The 18846-nt window shown below is 46.8% G+C and overlaps 1 protein-coding gene across 1 annotated transcript in view; it reads right to left on the reverse strand.

Moving 5' to 3' along the window:
- Window positions 1-18846, reverse strand: part of LOC126427387 (procollagen-lysine,2-oxoglutarate 5-dioxygenase) — a 460163-nt gene that overhangs the window by 276380 nt on the left and 164937 nt on the right. The gene's annotated exons all lie outside the window — the stretch shown is intronic.

The following is an 18846-nucleotide window of genomic DNA, read 5'->3' on the forward strand; positions in this document are numbered from 1 at the left end:
CCCAAAAATGAACGCTTTTCATATTAGGTGCATTGTGCTGCCACCTACTGCCAGGTACTCCATATCAGCTACCTCAGTAGTCATCAGACATCGTGAGAGAGCACAATGGGGCGCTCTGCGGAACTCACAAACTTCAAACGTAGTTGGGTGATGGGGTGTCACTTGCGTCATATATCTCTACGTGAGGTTTCCACACTCCTAAGTGGAAACATGAAGGGACACGTACACCACAAAAGTGTACAGGCCTGACAGAGTCAGCTTACAGTTGAAGAGTGTTGTAATGTCTAACAGGCAGACATCTATCCAGACCGTCACACAGGAATTCCAAACTGCATCAGGATCCACTGCAAGTACTATGACAGTTAGGCAGGAGGTAAGAAAACTTGAATTTCATAGTCAAGCGGCTGCTCATATGCCACACATCACGCCGGTAAACGCCAAAAGACGTCTCGCGTGGTATAAGGAGTGTAGACATTGGACGATTGAACAGTGGAAAATCGTTGTGTGGAGTGACGAATCACTGTACACAATGTGGCGATCCGATGGCAGGGTGTGGGTATGGCGAATGGCCGGTGAACGTCACCTGCCAGCGTGTGTAGTGCCAACAGTAAAATACGGAGGCGGTCAGTCATGTTTTTCACGGAGGGGGCTTGCGTACCTTGTTGTTTTGCGTGGCACTATCACAGCACAGGCCTACATTGATGTTTTAAGCACTTTCTTGCTTTCCACTGTTGAAGAGCAATTTGGGGACGGATATGGTATCTTTCAACACGACTGAGCACCTGTTCATAATGCACAGCCTGTGGCGGAGTGGTTATACGACAATAACATCCCTGTAATGGACTGGCCTGCACAGGGTCCTGACCTGAATCCTATAGGACACCTTAGGGATGGTTTGGAACACCGACTTTGTGCCAGGCCTCACTGACCGACATCGATACCTGTCCTCAGTGCAGCACTCCGTGAAGAATGGGCTGCCATTCCCCGAGAAACATTGAAGCACGTGATTGAACGTATGCCTGCGAGAGTGGAAGCGGTCATCAAGCCAACACCATATTGAATTCCAGCGTTACCTATGGAGGGCGCCAAGAACTTGTAAGTCATTTTCATCCAGGTGTCCAGATACTTTTGATCACATAGTGTACATCACATTCGAAATATGGTGCTACAGAAGAATGCTGAAGATTAGATGGGTAGATCACATAACTAATGAGGAAGTATTGAATAGGATTGGGGAGAAGAGAAGTTTGTGGCACAACTTGACCAGAAGAAGGGATCGGTTGGTAGGACATGTTCTGAGGCATCAAGGGATCACCAATTTAGTATTGGAGGGCAGTGTGGGGGGTAAAAATCGTAGAGGGAGACCAAGAGATGAATACACTAAGCAGATTCAGAAGGATGTAGGTTGCAGTAGGTACTGGGAGATGAAAAAGCTTGCACAGGATAGAGTAGCATGGAGAGCTGCATCAAATGGTTCAAATGGCTCTGAGCACTATGGGACATCTACGGTCATCAGTCCCCTAGAACTTAGAACTACTTAAACCTAACTAACCTAAGGACAGCACACAACACCCAGCCATCACGAGGCAGAGAAAATCCCTGACCCCGCCGGGAATCGAACCCGGGAACCCGGGCGTGGGAAGCGAGAACGCTACCGCACGACCACGAGATGCGGGCGAGCTGCATCAAACCAGTCTCAGGACTGAAGACCACAACAACAACAACAACAACAGTGTACATCTACACAGATGAGCCAAAACATTATAAACACTTGCTCAATAGCTCGAGCGTCCATCTTTGAAACAAAATACATCACTGATTTTGCGTATCAGTGATCCGACAGTTTGTTAGTATGTTTGTGAAGGTATGTGAAAGTAGATGTCAATGCATAGGTCATGTAATTCACGTAAATAATGGACCGCTGATTTGTGTACGGGGTGATGGCAGCCGATAGCGACCGAGATGGGCTCCACAGGATTTATATCAGCCGAGAGTGGCCGCTGAGACAACAGCGTGAGTCCCCTATAATCCTACTAAAGCCACTGTAGCACGGTTCTGGCTCCAATATACGGACAGTTATACTGCTGAAAGATTACATCACCGTCGGAGAAGACATCAAGCGTGAAGGAATGCAGGTGGTTAGCAGTTGTGACGGTGTCCTCAATTACTACATGTCCCATGCAAGTGCATGAGAATGCCTCTCACAGTATAATACTGCTCCCACCAGCCTGCGTTCGTGGCATGCTGCATGTTTCAAGCCGCCGTTCATCTCGGAGATGGCCAGTGACCTAGAGTAGCAAAAATGTGATTCACTCGAAGAGCTGACACATGCTTCCATTGGTCGACGGTTCAAATCCCAATGGTTGTGTGTCCACTGTAATTGTAATTGATGATGTCATTGGGTCAACATGTGAACACGTAGGGGTGGTCAGTTGCAGAGCTCCATGTTCAACAATGTACAACGAACGGTGTGCCCCGAAACACTTGTGCATGCACCAGTATTGTGCTCTTTCGGCAGAGATATCACATCACCATCTATCCTACTTTACGGAGCAGACAAGCCTCTGAACCCCACATTCTGATTTAGGTTTTCCGTGATTTCCCTAAATCGCTCCAGGCAAATTCCGGGATGGTTCCTTTCAAAGGGCACGGCCGACTTCCTTCCCCATTCCGATGAGACCGATGACCTCGCTGTCTGGTCTCCTTCCCCAAACCAACCAACCCACATTCTGTGAAGAGCAGTGGAGGTCCAACCATTCAGTGCCTAGTAGTAGTTTCACAGTCCTACCTCTTTCCGTAGGTGCTCACGACAGTAGCACGTGAACATTCGACCAGCTTCGCTATTTTCGAGATACTCGTTCACAGGCTCTGCATAATAATAATCTGCCCTTTGTCAAAGATGGTTACCTCAATGAATTTCCCCATTTGCAGCCCGTATCTTTGCTAGGGTGATCCCCCGTCCGTGTCTCTCCGCTTACATACTTGTGTTACTGCGTCACGTACTCACAACGCCACCAGGCGGCATCCACCATCGCGGTGGGCTGTGGTCATAATGTCTTGGCTTATCAGTGTATGCAAGGCTTGGTCAGAAACGAAGGGACAGAAGTGGGAGCTCCAGACGGCCAACACTGAGAAAAAACAGCATTTTTGACGCGGATTGGACGCCAGTTGACGCCAGTATCAGTTGCAAAGCGATTTAGAAAAAGATTGCTGTATGGTGTGGCAGGTGGCAGTTGACGCTAAATAACGAAAAGTGTGAGGTGATCCACACGAGTTCCAAAAGAAGTCCGTTGGAATTCGATTACTCGATAAATAGTACAATTCTCAAGGCTGTCAATTCAAATAAGTACATGGGTGTTAAAATTACGAACAACTTCAGTTGGAAAGACCACATAGATAATATTGTGGGGAAGGCGAGCCAAAGGTTGCGTTTCATTGGCAGGACACTTAGAAGATGCAACAAGTCCACTAAAGAGACAGCTTACACTACACTTGTTCGTCCTCTGTTAGAATATTGCTGCGCGGTGTGGGATCCTTACCAGGTGGGATTGACGGAGGACATCGAAAGGGTGCAAAAAAGGGCAGCTCGTTTTGTATTATCACGTAGTAGGGGAGAGAATGTGGCAGATATGATACGCCAATTGGGATGGAAGTCAAGACGTTTTTCGTCGCGGCGAGATCTATTTACGAAATTTCAGTCACCAACTTTCTCTTCCGAATGCGAAAATATTTTGTTGAGCCCAACCTACATAGGTAGGAATGATCATCCAAATAAAATAAGAGAAATCAGAGCTCGAACAGAAAGGTTTAGGTGTTCGTTTTTCCCGCGCGCTGTTCGGGAGTGGAATGGTAGGGAGATAGTATGATTGTGGTTCGATCAACCCTCTGCCAAGCACTTAAATATGAATTGCAGAGTAGTCATGTAGATGTAGACGTAGGCATGAGCCATTCGTGTTGGCATAGTTTCCGGGCAGCAGGAAGACCACAGAATGGTAACCTAAGGGTAGTGGCATCCAGTTCCTACTTGGAAATTCTTCTTCTTTTTTTTTCTTTTTCCCTTTTCTATTTTAATGTTATTTACACTGCAAATAAACCGATATAATTTTAAAGTTGTATCGTACCATTTGTAATGCAACTTCTCTAAGCCGATTGACTGCACGTGGTACTTTCCTTTTTGGCCTATGACACGTTTACTGCTCCTGAACTTTTTATTCATGCATATTACAGACATAACAACCTGACTAGCATATGGACAAGGGAGGAAAGTGCATTTTAATAGAGCAAACAAAGGAATTTGACGCCCGGCCATTAAGTAAACAGTGTGATTTGAGAGCTAGATACAGCTGAGAACTGCCGCTGGAGCGAGTTGCAATTGCGTACACCACATTGGGGAACACGTACCGCATGCACAAGTCGCATTGTTTCTGAGCGTTCAGCAAGACGTTGATACCGGCAGCGTCAACGCTCGAAAGCAAGCTCCGTGTGCCGACAGTTTATAGTGGCCGGATGCCCTTCCTGATGCCACGTCATCACCTCTCCCCCTGCCCCCCCCCCCCCCCCCCCGCCACAATCCCTATCGCGGCAGAATCTGTGGACGCACCTATCTGTCTGTGTTTAGCTTAAATCTCAAGTGCAAGTGTGAGAACGTTTCCAAAATGATGCGTACTTGCAAGGGGACGCCGTGACGTTCGGATCACGGATTTACTTCAGACTTTGTACAGTTTTAGTAGGCCATTAAAACAACGTAACATGCAAGTAGTAATGCGCACGACTCTGGCAGTTTCAAGAAAATCGCGTGAGGGTTTTACGCGTCTATTACGTAAGCCCGGTATTACACTATCAAATTTCTTTGTCAAAGATGTGATCAAATATTCCGTCAAATATATTTGACAAAGATCTTTGACGTAGCGCTAGAAGTGGTATTACACTGTCATCAAATTTTTCGTCAAAGTTCAAGATGGCTGACAACAACAACTTGTTATTAATCGCAGCAGTTGCATGTACACAGTTGCACTGTGTGCATATGCTGAAGAGAAGCGGGGAAAAAAAGGAAACAAACCTGGGTAAAGCCGTGGGTTTTACGACGACACGATAAAAGCATTCAACAAAACTTGTTACGTGAGCTTATAGTGGAGGACGTCAAGTCGTACATCAATTACTTAAGAATGGATGAGCATACGTTTCTGTATGTGCTCAATGAAGTGTATCCTCATATCACAAAGCACAATATTCACTTAAGAACTGCTACATTTGCAGAAGACAGGCTCACTGTAACACTCCCGATTCCTTGCTACAGGAGAGGGTTAGGTTCAAAAATGATTCAAATGGCTCTGAGCACTATGGGACTTAACATCTGAGGTCATCAGTCCCCTAGAACTTAGAACTACTTAAACCTAACTAATCTAAGGACATCACACACATCCATGCCCGAGGCAGGATTCGAAGCTGCGACCGTAGCAGTCGCGCGGTTCTGGACTGAACCGCCTAGAACCGCTAGACCACCGCGGCCGTCCGGGTTAGGTCAGGTCAGGTCTCCAACCCTCGTAATCTATTTTTCTATTCAGAGTGCCTCACGTTGTAAAGCGCCTCATCAGCTTCATACATCTCTATTAATTTTGTACTTGTCGGCACACACCAATTGTATTTACCGGCAATGGTTATAAAAACACTACAGACGACAGAATGCAGCGATGCTAGCGCTCCATGTGGTAACATGTCACATTACAGTGAACAGAAGACAAGCGACTTCTTTGATCAAATCTACAGCGAGGCCCTACATTTGATCAAATATTGGACGACATTTGACAAAGTTCCCTATTACACCATCAAATATCTTGGACAAAGATATTTGACAAAGAAATTTGATAGTGTAATACCGGCCTAACTTATGTACCTGTGGGAAGAAGCTGGATGTAAGAAGTCATTGTGGTAAAGTTATAGCCGGCACGGTAGCTCAGCGTGTCCGGTCAGAAGGCTTATTCCTCTCTGTAATAAACAAAAAAACTGAGTAAAGAAGTCAACGATCGACTTGAATAATGTCACGTGACGTCCGCTCCGATCAAACGCAACGGAAAAAATGTGGTTAGCGTTCGCACCTTCTAAGAGGGTCGTCGTCGAGACGACGGTTGGAGTCTCGCTAATTTTTATTTTTTTATCTATTTTTTTATCACTGGCGACATTACAGGGCGTTTCAAAATGAATCTACGGGTTCTGAGGCTTTGTAGCATTTATTGCATTCAACTTACAGTTATAAATAATTCATCAAATGAAAGACCAACTGAAACACTTTTTCTTACAAGTGTTCAATGAGACCACCATTCATCTGACATCGAGTCGGTATGGGAGTTCTTCCGAAACTTTGATAAGTGGGTCCGGTATAATTGTTGCAACGGTGCTGTTTCCATAGTCGGTTAGCTCAGCTGGTAGCGAAGCCATATACACAAGATCCTTTATGAATCCCGAAATGTAAAAGCCGTATTGAGTCAGCTAGTGTGTGAACGTGGTCATGTAAAACAAGCTCTATCATTGGGCCCTTTGCGACCAATGCAGCGGTAAGGGACGACGTCTTTTAACCAATCGCACACTCAGTTCTGCCGGCGAGGAGGCCCACCATCCTGCTGCCATAGTAAAAGTTCTGTGGTTCAGCTTCTTCCAGTTGAGGAAAAGAGCCATAACTCTAGCGCATCAAGGTAAGACACACCTGTCATAGTTGCTTCACCGAAAAAGACAGGCTCATAAAACTTGCCGCCAGGATATGGCACAGAAAAGTTCAGTTTAGGCTAGTCTCTTTCCAGGTGTACCATTTCGTGAGGATTTGCTGACCCTCAGATGCGCACATTACGTGTGTTCACATTTCCACTTAGGTGAAATGTCGATTCATCAGCGAAGACGACACAACCCAGAAAATCTTCATTGTCATGCAGCAACGTCTCATTTGCGCAGTTGGCACGTAAACCGTAATCTGTAGGCTTTAGAGCTTGTAACAAATGCAAACGATAAGGATGTAGCTGTAAGCGTCTCTTAAAGTTCTCCAAACAGACGACACTGGAAATGCTATTTCACGACTGGCCATTCGAACTGATTTCTTGGGGCTGCGCGTGAAAACGCACGTTCTTCAATCACTCTTGGTCGTTCCAATTCCTTCCCTTTGCGTCCAGGTGTACAAACAAAACTGTTTGAGTTGCTCTTTCATTTGGTGTATTATTTATCATTGTAAGTTGAATGTAATGAATGCTACAAGGCCTTAAGACCCGTACACTCGTTTTGAAACACCCTGTACTTACGTCTTCAACTTTTGTAGTCCTGTCTTCCTCAGTTGCGTGTAATATTACGGTATATTGATAATTTTTACTTATGGACCGTCTGACAGCAACTGAATAAAACACAATTTTAGTGCCATACGCGTCTCGCCTTTATTTTCTGCAAGGCATCATGAGTGGCAGGTTGCGTGGACTTTGTGCCACTGTAGAACTGTTTTTAACCTTTACACTAATGTAACTTGGAATTAAATCGTTCTTTACGCATGTTTTGTTGAATTCCAAGTTACATTAATGATACTGACTCCCATTCCAAGTTACATTAATTTAAAGGTTAAAAACAGTTCTACAGTGGCACAAAGTCCACGCAACCTGCCACTCATGATGCCTTGCAGAAAATAAAGGCGAGACGCGTATGACACTAAAATTGTGATTTATTCAGTTGCTGTCAGACGGTCCATAAGTAAAAATTATCAATATACCCTGTACTTAATTTATATGACATTTGAGAGAATATATAACGAAAAAAAAACCATGTGCATTTTCATGAAGTTGCACTGAATTTCACGTGTTGTATATGGCTATTTACTATCTTTAATTACATCTTCCAGGACGAGTGACAGACTTGGAAAGGCCAAGTCAAACCTCCATAAATAATCATGCAAATTACATTACTCAGTAATACAGTATGTCACAATGTGCCAGACCAAAAGAGTAATATACACTCCTGGAAATGGAAAAAAGAACACATTGACACCGGTGTGTCAGACCCACCATACTTGCTCCGGACACTGCGAGAGGGCTGTACAAGCAATGATCACACGCACGGCACAGCGGACACACCAGGAACCGCGGTGTTGGCCGTCGAATGGCGCTAGCTGCGCAGCATTTGTGCACCGCCGCCGTCAGTGTCAGCCAGTTTGCCGTGGCATACGGAGCTCCATCGCAGTCTTTAACACTGGTAGCATGCCGCGACAGCGTGGACGTGAACCGTATGTGCAGTTGACGGACTTTGGGCGAGGGCGTATAGTGGGCATGCGGGAGGCCGGGTGGACGTACCGCCGAATTGCTCAACACGTGGGGCGTGAGGTCTCCACAGTACATCGATGTTGTCGCCAGTGGTCGGCGGAAGGCGCACGTGCCCGTCGATCTGGGACCGGACCGCAGCGACGCACGGATGCACGCCAAGACCGTAGGATCCTACGCAGTGCCGTAGGGGACCGCACCGCCACTTCCCAGCAAATTAGGGACACTGTTGCTCCTGGGGTATCGGCGAGGACCATTCGCAACCGTCTCCATGAAGCTGGGCTACGGTCCCGCACACCGTTAGGCCGTCTTCCGCTCACGCCCCAACATCGTGCAGCCCGCCTGCAGTGGTGTCGCGACAGGCGTGAATGGAGGGACGAATGGAGACGTGTCGTCTTCAGCGATGAGAGTCGCTTCTGCCTTGGTGCCAATGATGGTCGTATGCGTGTTTGGCGCCGTGCAGGTGAGCGCCACAATCAGGACTGCATACGACCGAGGCACACAGGGCCAACACCCGGCATCATGGTGTGGGGAGCGATCTCCTACACTGGCCGTACACCACTGGTGATCGTCGAGGGGACACTGAATAGCGCACGGTACATCCTAACCGTCATCGAACCCATCGTTCTACCATTCCTAGACCGGCAAGGGAACTTGCTGTTCCAACAGGACAATGCACGTCCGCATGTATCCCGTGCCACCCAACGTGCTCTAGAAGGTGTAAGTCAACTACCCTGGCCAGCAAGATCTCCGGATCTGTCCCCCATTGAGCATGTTTGGAACTGGATGAAGCGTCGTCTCACGCGGTCTGCACGTCCAGCACGAACGCTGGTCCAACTGAGGTGCCAGGTGGAAATGGCATGGCAAGCCGTTCCACAGGACTACATCCAGCATCTCTACGATCGTCTCCATGGGAGAATAGCAGCCTGCATTGCTGCGAAAGGTGGATATACACTGTACTAGTGCCGACATTGTGCATGCTCTGTTGCCTGTGTCTATGTGCCTGTGGTTCTGTCAGTGTGATCATTTGATGTATCTGACCCCAGGAATGTGTCAATAAAGTTTCCCCTTCCTGGGACAATGAATTCACGGTGTTCTTATTTCAATTTCCAGGAGTGTACAATTACTGATCGGACGTGCTCCTGACATCATACTTTGCAGGATGGTATTTGTCATACGTTGTCATACGGACATGGTAAACATAAATTGAAACGGGCCTCGTACACGCTTATCTTACAAAGGTCGAACGTTAACCAATTAACCACCATGAACTATAACGTCTGACACCTACTCACGGACACACAAGCCTCGTAACACACGCGCAAAGCTTCTCTTGCGATTTTCTCCGAATTGCCACAGTAGTGCACCTTACTACCTGCATATTATGTTGCTTTAGTGTCCTACTAAACGTGTACAAAGTTTGAAATAAATCCGTGATCCCAATGTCGTGCCTCCCCTTCTTAGCGTCCGAGGCTGGAAGTGGGAATGAGACCAGTATTTACATAGTGGGATGTGGAAAACCACCTAAAAATCACAACCACGCTGGCCAGCTCACTGGCCCTCGTCAGGCTCGACTTCCCGAATGGCAGAAGCGGCATGTTAACGCGCTTGGCTATCTGCACAGGTTCTAATTGGTTAATGCGAAGATAACAAGTAATTGCACTCCTGCAAGGTAACTAATGGTTTCGTTGAGTGAACATACAGGGGATGGACAAAATAATAGATTGGGTAGCCAAAATAATGTGAACACCTGTACTTACTTCGGAATGGTTTATTAATAAGGGGTTGGACCCCCATTTGCCCGAAATACAGCTGGGATTTTTCTTGGAACACTAGCATATGACTGTATAGTCCCCAGTGGAATGTTATGCTAATCTTCGATCAGAGCCTCTTCTAACTCCTGTAATGACGTGGGAGGCGGAATCTGCTCCGGAGTCTGCGCTCCAATACAGCCCACAAGAGTTTGATAATAATGTTGAAGTCCGGGGACTGTGCTGGCCAGGGATGACACGCAGTCCGGTTGCATGCTCCTCATACCACGACTGTACTGTCCTGGCTGTGTGAGAATGGGTGCGTTATCGTCCTGAAATATGGCATCATTGTTGGGGAACAATATTTGAATCATGGGGTGCACCTTATCACCTAAAATGTTCACGTAATCGTTGGCTGTAACACGGCCTTTAATGATGGGACAAGCAGAACATCATCATATGGCTGCCCACACCATCACACTTCCACCTCCATGCTTAACCGTTGGAATCAAGCAATCAGGATTGTACGCTTCCTTTGGCGTTCTCCAGACGTAAGCCCGGCCAGATGATGGAAATAACGAACACGTTGATTCGTCTGACCATATGACGTGTTTCCACTGATCAGCCGTCCAGAATTTATGCTCCTGACACCGTGTTTTCCTCTTCTTTGCGTTGGTTGTCGTCAGTACTGGTTTCGGTATAGCAGCTCTTCCACGAATATTCGCGTTTCGAGTTCTCAGCATACAGTGTCTATAGATACGGCGTCTCGAAGATGGCTATTCAGCTCCGCAGTCACTTTAGCCGCCGCAGTTTTGTGTATTTTCGACACTATTCGTGTTAGCGTAGGACGATTTCTATCATTTAGTACTGATTTGCGCCCACTATCATGGGTGACGGGAATTCGAGAGTAGGGAAAGAAGGAAACATAGTAGGTGAATACGGATTTGGGCTACGAAATGAAAGAGGAAGCCGCCTGTTAGAATTTTGTGCAGAGCATAACTTAATCATAGCTAACACTTGGTTCAAGAATGATGAAAGAAGGTTGTATACATGGAAGAACCCCGGAGATACTGACAGGTTTCAGACAGATTATACACTCCTGGAAATTGAAATAAGAACACCGTTAGTTCATTGTCCCAGGAAGCGGAAACTCTATTGACACATTCCTGGGGTCAGATACATCACATGATCACACTGACAGACCCACAGGCACATAGACACAGGCAACAGAGCATGCACAATGTCGGCACTAGTACAGTGTATATCCACCTTTCGCAGCAATGCAGGCTGCTATTCTCCCATGGAGACGATCGTAGAGATGCTGGATGTAGTCCTGTGGAACGGCTTGCCATGCCATTTCCACCTGGTGCCTCAGTTGGACCAGCGTTCGTGCTGGACGTGCAGACCGCGTGAGACAACGCTTCATCCAGTCCCAAACATGCTCAATGGGGCACAGATCCGGAGATCTTGCTGGCCAGGGTAGTTGACTTACACCTTCTAGAGCACGTTGGGTGGCACGGGATACATGCGGACGTGCATTGTCCTGTTGGAACAGCAAGTTCCCTTGCCGGTCTAGGAATGGTAGAACGATGGGTTCGATGACGATTTGGATGTACCGTGCACTATTCAGTGTCCCCTCGACGATCACCAGTGGTGTACGGCCAGTGTAGGAGATCGCTCCCCACACCATGATGCCGGGTGTTGGCCCTGTGTGCCTCCGTCGTATGCAGTCCTGATTGTGGCGCTCACCTGCACGGCGCCAAACACGCATACGACCATCATTGGCACCAAGGCAGAAGCGACTCTCATCGCTGAAGACGACACGTCTCCATTCGTCCCTCCATTCACGCCTGTCGCGACACCACTGGAGGCGGGCTGCACGATGTTGGGGCGTGAGCGGAAGACGGCCTAACGGTGTGCGGGACCGTAGCCCAGCTTCATCGAGACGGTTGCGAATGGTCCTCACCGATACCCCAGGAGCAACAGTGTCCCTAATTTGCTGGGAAGTGGCGGTGCGGTCCCCTACGGCACTGCGTAGGATCCTACGGTCTTGGCGTGCATCCGTGCGTCGCTGCGGTCCGGTCCCAGGTCGACGGGCACGTGCACCTTCCGCCGACCACTGGCGACAACATCGAGAGACTGTGGAGACCTCACGCCCCACGTGTTGAGCAATTCGGCGGTACGTCCACCCGGCCTCCCGCATGCCCACTATACGCCCTCGCTCAAAGTCCGTCAACTGCACATACGGTTCACGTCCACGCTGTCGCGGCATGCTACCAATGTTAAAGACTGCGATGGAGCTCCGTATGCCACGGCAAACTGGCTGACACTGACGGCGGCGGTGCACAAATGCTGCGCAGCTAGCGCCATTCGACGGCCAACACCGCGGTTCCTGGTGTGTCCGCTGTGCCGTGCGTGTGATCATTACTTGTACAGCCCTCTCGCAGTGTCCGAAGCAAGTATGGTGGGTCTGACACACCGGTGTCAATGTGTTCTTTTTTACATTTCCAGGAGTGTATAATGGTAAGACTGAGATTTAGGAACCAGGTTTTAAATTGTAAGACATTTCCAGGGGCAGATGTGGACTCTGACCACAATCTATTCGTTATGAACTGTAGATTAAAACTGAAGAAACTGCAAAAAGGTGGGAATTTAAGGAGATGGGACCTGGATAAACTGAAAGAACCAGAGGTTGTACAGAGTTTCAGAGAGACCATAAGGGAACAATTGACAGGTATGGGGAAAAGAAATACAGTATAAGAAGAATGGGTAGCTTTGAGGGACGAAGTAGTGAAGGCAGCACAGGATCAAATAGGTAAAAAGACGAGGGCTAGTAGAAACCCTTGGGTAACAGAAGAAATATTGAATTTAATTGATGAAAGGAGAAAATATAAAAATGCAGTAAATGAAGCAGGCAAAAAGGAATACAAACGTCTCAAAAATGAGATCGACAGGAAGTACAAAATGGCTAAGCAGGGATGGCTAGAGGACAAATGTAAGGATGTAGAGGCTTATCTCATTAGGGGTACGATAGATACTGCCTACAGGAAAATTGAAGAGACCTTTGGAGAAAGGAGAACCACTTGTATGAATATCAAGAGCTCAGATGGGAACCCAGTTCTAAGCAAAGAAGGGAAAGCAGAAAGGTGAAAGCAGTATATAGAGGGTCTATACAAGGGCGATGTACTTGAGGACAATATTATGGAAATGGAAGAGGATGTAGATGAAGATGAAATGAGAGATACGATACTGCGTGAAGAGTTTGACAGAGCACTGAAAGACCTGAGTCAAAACAAGGCCCCGGGAGTAGACAACATTCCATTAGAACTACTGACAACCTCGGGAGAGCCAGTCCTGACAAAACTCTACCATCTGCTGAGCAAGATGTATGAGACAGGCGAAATACCCTCAGACTTCAAGAAGAATATAATAATCCCAATCCCAAAGAAAGCAGCCGTTGACAAATGTGAAAATTACCGAACTATCAGTTTAATGAGACACAGCTGCAAAATACTAACACGAATTCTATACAGACGAAAGGAAAAACTAGTAGAAGCCGACCTCGGGGAAGATCAGTTTGGATTCCGTAGAAATATTGGAACACGTGAGGCAATACTGACCCTACGACTTATCTTAGAAGAAAGATTGAGGAAAGGCAAACGTACGTATCTAGCATTTGTAGACTTAGAGAAAGCTTTTGACAATGTTGACTGGAATACTCTCTTTCAAATTTTGAAGGTGAGAGGGGAAAAATACTGGGAGCGTAAGGCTATTTGCAATTTGAACTGAAACCAGATGGCAGTTATAAGAGTCGAGGGACATCAAAGGGAAGCAGTGGTTGTGAAGGGAGTGAGACAGGGTTGTAGCCTCTCCCCGATGTTGATCAATATGTATATTGAGCAACCAGTAAAGAAAACAAAAGAAAAATTTGGAGTAGGTATTAAATCCATGGAGAGGTTATCCGATGACACTGTAATTCTGTCAGAGACAGCAAAGGAGTTGGAAGAGCAGTTGAACGGAATGGACAGTGTCTTGAAAGGAGGATATAAGATGAACATCAACAAAAGCAAAACGAGGATAATGGAATGTATTCGAATTAAGTCGGGCTATGCTGAGGGAATTAGATTAGGAAATGAGACACTTAAAGTAGTAAAGGAGTTGTGCTATTTAGGGAGCAAAATAACTGATGATGGTCGAAGTAGAGAGAATATAAAATGTAGACTGGCAATGGCAAGGAAAGCGTTTTTGAAGAAGAGAAATTTGTTAAAATCGACTATAGATTTAAATGTCAGGAAGTCATTTCTGAAAGTATTTGTATGGAGCGTAGCCATGTATGGAAGTGAAACGTGGACGATAAATAGTTTAGACAGGAAGAGAATAGAAGCTTGCGAAATGTGGTGCTACAGAAGAGTGCTGAAGATTAGATGGGTAGATCACATAACTAATGAGGAGGTACTGAATAGGATTGGGGAGAAGAGAAGTTTGTGGCACAACTTGTCTAGAAGAAGGGGTCGGTTGGTAGGACATGTTCTGAGGCATCAAGGAATCACCGATTTAGTATTGGAGGGCAGAGTGGAGGGTAAAAATCGTAGAGGGAGACCAAGAGATGAATACACTAAGCAGATTGAGAAGGATGTAGGCTGCAGTAGGTACTGAGAGATGAAGAAGCTTGCACAGGATACAGTAGCATGGAGAGCTGCTTCAAACCAGTCTTAGGACTGAAGACCACAACAACAACAACATTACATTTACACGATGATGTCTTTCTACGTTTTGTATAGGCTCTCATGACTGTTGAAACAGGTGCTCTCGAAACATTCAGTAAGGCGGCTGTCTTGGTTCAAATGGCTCTGAGCACTATGGAACTTAACATCTGAGATCATCAGTCTCCTAGACTTAGAGATACTTAAACCTAACTAACCTAAGGACATCACACACATCAGTGCCCGAGGCAGGATTCGAACCTGCGACCGCAGCAGCAGCGCGGTTCCGGACTGAAGCGGCTAGAACCGCTCGGTCACAGCGGCCGGCTGTCTATCTTGGTTACTGATGCTCCAGGTAATCGGGCCCCTACAGTCTGCCCTCTTTGGAACTCTGTTAGATCTGTCATTGCACGTCGACCTCGGCCTCTAAATGCAAATACGAAGTGTGCACTACTCGTAAACAGCTCGCACTGATGTCTAGTCGTACTGAACACGCACAGTCCAGCGCGATACGTGCCATACCTTCTTCGTTCACCGTCAAACATAACCATCCCATTATTACCACTGTTCACATTATTTTGCCTATCCCCTGTATGGGGGACCAGACGAAAGCAGTAATCTCACCAATCTTTAAACATGGAAACAGTAAAGATTGTAAATACTACAGAGGTATCGCTTTAATCAGCGTTGTGGGTAAAATCGTCTCAGGTATTGTTGAAAGGTAAGTGCGAGTATTAGTTGAGGACAAATTGGATGAAAATCAGTGTGGGCTTAGGCCTTTTAGAGGTTGTCAGGACCAGATCTTTGGCTTACAGCAAATAATGGAGAAGTGTAACGAGTGGAACAGAGAATTGTATCTATACTTTATAGATCTAGAAAAGGCATATGACCGGGTTCGTAGGAGGAGTTATAGTCTGTTCTACGAGATTATGGAATAGGAGGCAAACTTTTGCAAGCAATTAAACGTCTTTACATAGATAGTAAGGCAGCAGTTAGGGTTGACGGTAAATTGAGTTCATGGTTCAGAGTAGTTTCAGGGGTAAGACAAGGCTGCAACCTGTCTCCACTGTTGTTCATATTATTTTTGGATCATTTGTTGAAAACGATAGACTGGCTGGGTGAGATTAAGATATGTGAACACAAAATAAACAGTCTCGCATATGCGGATGCCTTAGTTGTGATAGCAGATTCGATTGAAAGTTTGCAAAGTAATATTTCACAGCTAGATCAGAAATGTAAGGACTGTGGTATGAAGATTAGCATCTCCAAAACGAAAGTAATGTCAGTGGGAAAGATATTTAAAAGGATTGAGTGCCAAATAGGAGGAACAAAGTTAGAACAGGTGGTTCAAAATGGTTCAAATGACTCTGAGCACTATGGAACTTAACTTCTGAGGTCATCAGTCCCCTAGAACTTAGAACTACTTAAACCTAACTAACCTAAGGACATCACACACATCCATGCCCGAGGCAGGATTCGAACCTAGAACCGCTCGGTAGAACAGGTAGACGGTTTCAAGTACTTATGATGCATATTCTCACAGGATGGCAACATAGTGAAACAACTGGAAGCGAGGTGTAGCAAAGCTAATGCAGTAAGCGCTCAGCTACGGTCTACTCTCTTCTGCAAGAAGGAAGTCAGTACCAAGACGAAGTTATCTGTGCACCGTTCAATCTTTCAACCAACTTTGTTGTATGGGAGCGAAAGCTGGGTGGATTCAGGTTACCTTATCAATAAGGTAGAGGTTACGGATATGAAAGTAGCTAGGATGATTGCAGGTACTAGCAGATGGGAACAATGGCAGGAGGGTGTCCAGAATGAGGAAATCAAAGAAAAACTGGGAATTAACTCTGTAGATGTAGCAGTCGGGGCGAGCAGACTTAGATGGTGGGGTCATGTTACACGCATGGGAGAAGCAAGGTTACCCAAGACTCATGGGTTCAGTAGTAGAGGGTAGGAGGAGTCGGGGCAGACCAAGGAGAAGGTACCTGGATTCGGTTAAGAATGATTTTGAAGTAATAGGCTTAACATCAGAAGAGGAACCAATGTTAGCACTGAATAGGGGATCATGGAGGAATCTTATAAGGGGGACTATGCTCCAGACTGAACGCTGAAAGGCATAATCAGTCTTAAATGATGATGATGATGACGATCCCCCGTATGGCAGCTGAGATGACAGACCCTAGGATAGGGTGAGAGAGGGTGTGGACTCACCGCCGGAGTTGAGGAAGCGCTTGCCGCGGGTGATGGTGGGGTCATGTTACACGCATGGGAGAAGCAAGGTTACCCAAGACTCATGGGTTCAGTAGTAGAGGGTAGGAGGAGTCGGGGCAGACCAAGGAGAAGGTACCTGGATTCGGTTAAGAATGATTTTGAAGTAATAGGCTTAACATCAGAAGAGGAACCATTGTTAGCACTGAATAGGGGATCATGGAGGAATCTTATAAGGGGGACTATGCTCCAGACTGAACGCTGAAAGGCATAATCAGTCTTAAATGATGATGATGATGACGATCCCCCGTATGGCAGCTGAGATGACAGACCCTAGGATAGGGTGAGAGAGGGTGTGGACTCACCGCCGGAGTTGAGGAAGCGCTTGCCGCGGGTGATGGTGGGGTCATGTTACACGCATGGGAGAAGCAAGGTTACCCAAGACTCATGGGTTCAGTAGTAGAGGGTAGGAGGAGTCGGGGCAGACCAAGGAGAAGGTACCTGGATTCGGTTAAGAATGATTTTGAAGTAATAGGCTTAACATCAGAAGAGGAACCAATGTTAGCACTGAATAGGGGATCATGGAGGAATCTTATAAGGGGGACTATGCTCCAGACTGAACGCTGAAAGGCATAATCAGCCTTAAATGATGATGATGATGACGATCCCCCGTATGGCACCTGAGATGACAGACCCTAGGATAGGGTGAGAGAGGGTGTGGACTCACCGCCGGAGTTGAGGAAGCGCTTGCCGCGGGTGATGGTGGGGTCATGTTACACGCATGGGAGAAGCAAGGTTACCCAAGACTCATGGGTTCAGTAGTAGAGGGTAGGAGGAGTCGGGGCAGACCAAGGAGAAGGTACCTGGATTCGGTTAAGAATGATTTTGAAGTAATAGGCTTAACATCAGAAGAGGAACCAATGTTAGCACTGAATAGGGGATCATGGAGGAATCTTATAAGGGGGACTATGCTCCAGACTGAACGCTGAAAGGCATAATCAGTCTTAAATGATGATGATGATGACGATCCCCCGTATGGCACCTGAGATGACAGACCCTAGGATAGGGTGAGAGAGGGTGTGGACTCACCGCCGGAGTTGAGGAAGCGCTTGCCGCGGGTGATGGTGGGGTCATGTTACACGCATGGGAGAAGCAAGGTTACCCAAGACTCATGGGTTCAGTAGTAGAGGGTAGGAGGAGTCGGGGCAGACCAAGGAGAAGGTACCTGGATTCGGTTAAGAATGATTTTGAAGTAATAGGCTTAACATCAGAAGAGGAACCAATGTTAGCACTGAATAGGGGATCATGGAGGAATCTTATAAGGGGGACTATGCTCCAGACTGAACGCTGAAAGGCATAATCAGTCTTAAATGATGATGATGATGATGACGATCCCCCGTATGGCAGCTGAGATGACAGACCCTAGGATAGGGTGAGAGAGGGTGTGGACTCACCGCCGGAGTTGAGGAAGCGCTTGCCGCGGGTGATGGTGGGGTCATGTTACACGCATGGGAGAAGCAAGGTTACCCAAGACTCATGGGTTCAGTAGTAGAGGGTAGGAGGAGTCGGGGCAGACCAAGGAGAAGGTACCTGGATTCGGTTAAGAATGATTTTGAAGTAATAGGCTTAACATCAGAAGAGGAACCAATGTTAGCACTGAATAGGGGATCATGGAGGAATCTTATAAGGGGGACTATGCTCCAGACTGAACGCTGAAAGGCATAATCAGTCTTAAATGATGATGATGATGACGATCCCCCGTATGGCAGCTGAGATGACGGACCCTAGGATAGGGTGAGACAGGGTGTGGACTCACCGCCGGAGTTGAGGAAGCGCTTGCCGCGGGTGATGGTGGGGTCATGTTACACGCATGGGAGAAGCAAGGTTACCCAAGACTCA

Source organism: Schistocerca serialis, chromosome 11 (assembly GCF_023864345.2).
Source record: "Schistocerca serialis cubense isolate TAMUIC-IGC-003099 chromosome 11, iqSchSeri2.2, whole genome shotgun sequence".
Classification (NCBI taxonomy): Eukaryota; Metazoa; Arthropoda; class Insecta; order Orthoptera; family Acrididae; genus Schistocerca; species Schistocerca serialis.